Source organism: Olea europaea, chromosome 3 (assembly GCF_002742605.1).
Source record: "Olea europaea var. sylvestris chromosome 3, O_europaea_v1, whole genome shotgun sequence".
NCBI classification, from domain to species: Eukaryota; Viridiplantae; Streptophyta; class Magnoliopsida; order Lamiales; family Oleaceae; genus Olea; species Olea europaea.
The window spans coordinates 23,147,755-23,153,828 of record NC_036239.1 but is presented as its reverse complement, the minus strand read 5'-3'; positions in this window follow the sequence as shown (position 1 = coordinate 23,153,828).

Here is a 6,074-nt window from a genome sequence, read left to right as displayed (position 1 = left end):
AGAGAAGAAGATGGACGAGCAGACTGTTTAGTGCGACGAGAAGGAGAAGGACTCCGAACGGACAAATGAGTGACCAAAATAGGAGGAGGAGAAGAAATGCTCGGTTGGTCTAATGAATGAAAGGCACGATTGGCGTCAGTCGCAAATAATCTGCACTTCACCGACGGCCAGAGTTGTTCAAAAAGAGGGTGAATGGCGTGGCTAGAATTGAAGGGGGCCAATGAAAAATGACTGGTTAAAAGAAGATTACCAGCATCTATGGCCTCTGCCTCCGCCTTAATAATGGTATGAAAACGGTCAACTAAGTTCCTTGAATAGTAAGGAGGAACAGGCCAAGTTTGGCCAAAACCAAGCTGACGAGCAAAAAATTGGGGAGCATAAATCTCTACAAGCTGACGAGCAAAGAATTGGGGAGCATAAATTTCTACCCCCACCTTGGCATTGGTCCCAGTTAGAATATCATGAAATAGCTCCCTCCCGGTTAAAAACTGGATCCAAATGAGCAGGGAGGTGCTCACACTATCTATAGTGGAAGGGGGGATGTACATAGTTTGGAGTCAAAAAAGGAGGAAAAGGAAAAAAGGAAGGAATTGAATCCAAAGAATAAAAGAATGAAAAAAATGTCCCTTCTGGACATATTTACAGGAGCTAAGGGCTCCATGGCTAGCCCATAACAGCTAGCAGAGGAGCGAGAGATGGATGGAGCACCAAGCAATGGAAAATAGGATCTCAACCACAGTTGAGTGAACCACAGAGGTCCACTGCCGGTGGGAGATGCACCATTCTTCAATTGAGCTTGAAGAGAGGCCATGCCTCTATAAAAGGCAACCAAAAACAAAGAACATAAATTCAAAGGCCTGCCACGCGCCAATTCGTGCGCTATAGGTAAATAACTCTGGGAGGGCTTTATGCTTGGCACGCACAAAACATATTTACAAAGCCAAACTAAAAGGAAGGCCACTCGCTCAGTATGGGAAGGCTCAGCGCTCAAATGATTGTGAAGGGTCTGCAGGCTTGAATAAGAATCGATGTAGTTTTTACCAAACTTTGGGGCGCCACCAGAAACCAAGATACCAGGAAAAATGGTGTCGCCCAAAGGTGGTAGATTCACCAGGGCTCCAACATCCCTTATGGTAATAGACATGGGGCCAAGAGGGAAAATAAAGGTGTTATACTCAGGGGACCAAAAACTCAAAGCAATCGAAAAGAGTGCTGAATCAAAAGTAGGGGGGCGAATAGAGATTTCTAACAAATCAGAAATCCTAGCGCTATCAAAAAGTGTCTTAGTAGGACCATGACCTACAAGGCGAGCATGCCACCTACGGAAAGCTACATCAGATTTAGGCCAAGTGCGAATACCTCTTTCGCGAAGTAGCCCCAGCGGTAGAGAATTCAGAAATGGAGGGCCCTGAGTGCAAGGAAACAACTGACCCACCGCCGCCTGTTCAACTGCCTCTGCATTGTTGAAGAAAGGACCCAAGTAAAACTCATTATGTTCAACGTCGACGGGTGCGAGAAAACTCGGAGTTATGTATGGAGGACTCAGGAGTTTCTGAAAGTCATCGAAACTAAAGGAGTCACCAACTTGAGATTGTAAAGTAGCCATTTGAGATGGAACGAAATTTTTCAGGGTTACGTAGCAGGGAAGCAAAGGATGAACAGTAAATCTTGAGAGAGACGCGAAAAATTTGAGGCGTGATTTAGTGGTGCAGTGAAATGGCGTGTTTGGGGGTTATAAGGGTTTCCAAAACGACGTACCTTTCCAAGTTATAGAAGGAAACAATGATTGAAATCCTTGAGAATTTCGAATATTACTGGAAACACAAAGTGAATATGGCAAAATTTAATAATTATTATTAATTCTGCCATATTGGGGGGTAATTGTTGACACATAAAAATTCAGCCCAAATCAAGCGACCCAAGAAGTGAAGCCCAATTGGAGGATTCCCAAATCAGATAGCCCAAAGAACGAAGCCCAATCAAACAAATCAAGATGAAGGCCCGAATAAGGAGGCCCAAGAACGCGGTAACGCCATCGCCCAAGTTTGCAAGTCGCCCAGAATCTGAGCGAATGGAGTGTCATACAGTCGCCCAGAACTGTTACTCTATTCTCGCCCAAACCTTCAAGTCACCCAAGGTCTTAACAAACATAAAACGTCGTGGTTATCAAGAAGTGTAGTTATCAAAGCAGTTATTAAAGCAGTCCTATCACGTTCCACGATTCAAGGAATTCAATCGAAGGCGGTTGAACGATGAAAAGTAATGGCAGCAGTTAAAAAAGGCAGTTTTCATGACAAGTTGGCCATTACGAAGAAAATGGGCAGTTATAGGACGATCAAGCAGTTTTTAGGGCGGTTGATCACAAAGAGATCGTTCATGAAGTATAAAAGGGAGAAAGGATATAGAAGCAAAGGACCGAATCCAAAACTCTCGAACATAGAACATGTAATTTTCATTTCCTTAGCTTAGACTTAAACAATTTTCTTTCAGTAACTCGTGTGCTTGAGCCCCTTGGAGGCACATTGTTTTTAATTTCCAATTGTAAGGTCATCGCCAATAAAAGAACACCCCTTTTTGGGACTTTATCTCAAGAGGTTTGTCCGTTTCACAATCGTCTGATCCTTTTTAATTGTTAGCGACTAACCCGCGCGAAACAAAACTATAAATATTACGCCTAATGCTGCTTCGGGATTGTGACTTTGCTCTCTCTACGAATACGTGCCATTGCAATATGCACTACAAAAAAATTGGGTTCCATCGACCAAAGCTTTATCGACCAATCAACGTGGTTGCTATAGGACACTATCATTGACCACAAAATGGTTGGTAAAGGGTTTGGTCCATTAATTGTTTTGTACTATTTTACGACCAATACTTGGTTGCTGATGCAGAGTATCAAGGACCATACATTTGATTGATTGCTAAGGGTTAGTGCAAGAAACGAAGTTGCATTTTTCTTGTGTAGGATACCCCTCCAGCGACCATCCACTCCATGGTCGCTGATTGTAATTTTCAGCGACCAACAAATTGTGGTCGTTGGAACACTTGGCAAATCTTGCTTTTTCATGTGTTTTTGGAACTTCTAGTGACCTAAGTTTGTGGTCGCTGAATAGGCCAAGGTTTCAGCTAGCATACAATGGTCGTTGGTTTTATGTTTTTAGCAACCAACAAATTTTGGTTGTTAGAACACTTGACACAATAAATACTATGAATTTTTCCACTTGATTTTGACGTCTTCATTGACCAACTAGTGGTTGCTGTTATTATGAAAATATTCTGTACTGATGTGATAACCATCGAAAGTTTGGTTGCAATAGGATATAAATCAACCAATTTTTAACCATTATCTGCCGCCGAAGTGGAGCTCTTTAGCGGTATATGAGCAACCACTCTATCGTTAAAGACTTTCACCAACAGTGATTTAATGACCAGTCAACGACCACAAATATTTAGTCGCTAAAGGTCTTAGCGACCTAAAAATAACGATTACAAACCAATTTTCTTGGTCGCGGGTCTAGATGCCCTTTTTTTGGGCGTAGTGACGCACGCAAGTATACAAAATGGAATAAAAAGTAGAGGTCACAAGTAAGAATGAAAAGAATAAATTTGTAAACTTGGAAGATCCAGTTTAAGCAAAAAAATATGAATGATACGATTGAGTTTTTTTCCTCCATCTATAATCATATACTAAAATCTTCCAATCTTAAGAAAGATTTCCAATGCCCTCAAAGGGAAGGCTCAACAATGGATGAAAACTTAAATTTCAAGTCGAGGAAGATGATGCTGTGACAATAAGCATTCATACCCCAAAACTCTTTCATTTCAAAAAAATACTTTTTAAGACTATTTTTCTACTCATTTTAACTCCAAAAAACCTTCACTTTTAAATTTAACAAGGAAGCCCCACTTTGGGTAGTGCGAATAATTTACATTTATGTGCCTTAAAAGAAAAAAAATGCTGAGTTACAAAATGCATAAATTATGTGTTCTCTCTTACTTTCTCATTTGAATTTTGGAGAAAATTGCTTCAATTTTCCTTATGTTCACTTTGATTCAAGAAATTATTACGCATGTGAACAAAGACATTTTTATCACACACTAAGATCCCCTAAATATGTTTGTACACCATAGAGCCAAAGGTGTTTCCAAATTTTAATCAGTAAGGCCAAGGGCCAATTAAGTTGTCCATAAGGAGCCAAATGTGTCTCAAATAAATGAGCAAAAAGTGCCTCACGAGATGAGCCAAAATAGCTCAAAGTATATCCTTGATGTACGGCCTTAGTGCTTTTATTTAGAACCATGTTTCAATTGAGCGTGCTATGTATATTAGTCATGTGAAGAGCCCTAATCAAGACAAGAGAAGTTCATGCATATAAATTTAATTCTATGATATGCCGTCTTGTTAAGTGTTTCACGCAACGTACTTCATTGGACGTCAATATTCATAGTCATATCTAGAAAATGGAGTGGCTTCTTTGAGTTGTGGAATTAAGGTTATGCTTGTTGGAAAAAGTGAGTAAATGACTCAATTTTGACAAGATTTTAGTTGGGATCCGTTGGTCCAAATTAGAAGATCAAAGTTGATCATTGTTCTCCTCCGTGAGAGCATTGAAACCATATATTTATTTGCCAAAATTGATGAATGAATGAATGAGAAATTGGAGTTCAAAGATAACCATTGGAAGATAGTTTATGTGGGAAAATAAAACTAGTCCCATATAGGAAAATAAAGAAAGTATTATCCACTTTATATAGGATTTCACATTGGAATGGTGTAATCACGTGTAGCATAGATGATCTCTCCACGTGCGCTCGCAAAGGGTGCAAATCATGAACCGAAATTGCCTTCGGACCTTGAACTTGTGTGCGAGCGCGACCTGCGTACACGAATGTCGGACCAGAAAATACTTTTGCTCTGTCTGCATATACCTAAAATCACTAGTCACGGTCCAATGATTCTATTTTGATGCAAATAAAATAATAACAAACATTTACATCAATTTCTAAGAATATAACCAGAAAATTTTCATGAAATTAATATATTTTCTAAAAGCACAAATTGTTCTTAACCAAAAAAAAAAGGGAATAAATCGATTACATGGAATTCAAAGTTTTGAAATAATTGCATATAACTTAAATTCAAAAGTAATTATATACATATAGAATAATCATAAGTTGACTATAGCAAATGAATTGAAGATATATAAGAAAATTCTAAAATTGAAAGAAAAAATACATTTTTTTTTTTTTTTTTTTTTTTTAAATTTTACAAAATTTCAAAGTATATGAGAGATTTTCTTTTAGATTTACTATATATATTTTTCATCAAAAAGTCTCTAGAATTCTTATATAAACACTTCTAAAAAAATTCAATTGAATACATCATAACTTTTAAAGACTTTTTAAAAGTATATATAAACTCCAATTAAATACATTTAAACTTTTTAAATTCTCAAAAATCTTTAAAAGTTTCAAATGAATACATCCGTCTTAATATTTTGACCTCATGAAGTTTCATCTTTAATGAAACCTATTCGCAGTTTTGAGACACCCACTGGAGACTTTGTAATCTACAAATTGTAAACTCTTGCAAACCTAGGAATCAAGTGTTTTTAGGTTTAAACTGCAATTAAAATGGTGATTAGCTGAGTTACACTTAGCCCTCTTTGGTGGGATTAAAATGAGATTTTTAGTAAAATTTGATAAAAGTTAATCAAATGTGTATTTAAATATTGTGGATCAGATAAAATGTGTAGTTAAAATGAATTGCTAATTTTGACTTAAATTAAAATTTGACATTTGAATATCACAAAACAGGGATTTAATATTTTGACCCCATGAATTTTCATATTTAATGGAAACTATTCACAATTTTGAGTATTGGAGAGTTAATTGTCCCATACTAAACTTATGTTTCTGTATTCGACTACTCACTAAAATGTCAAATATTATATTTTGGCTACTAAATTTATCAAAATATTGACGTTCCTCACTAACATGACATCCATTTCTCAACTATAATTGAAATGGTGAGATGCAAACGGAATGGACAAGTGGGGGCCCAAACACTTTTA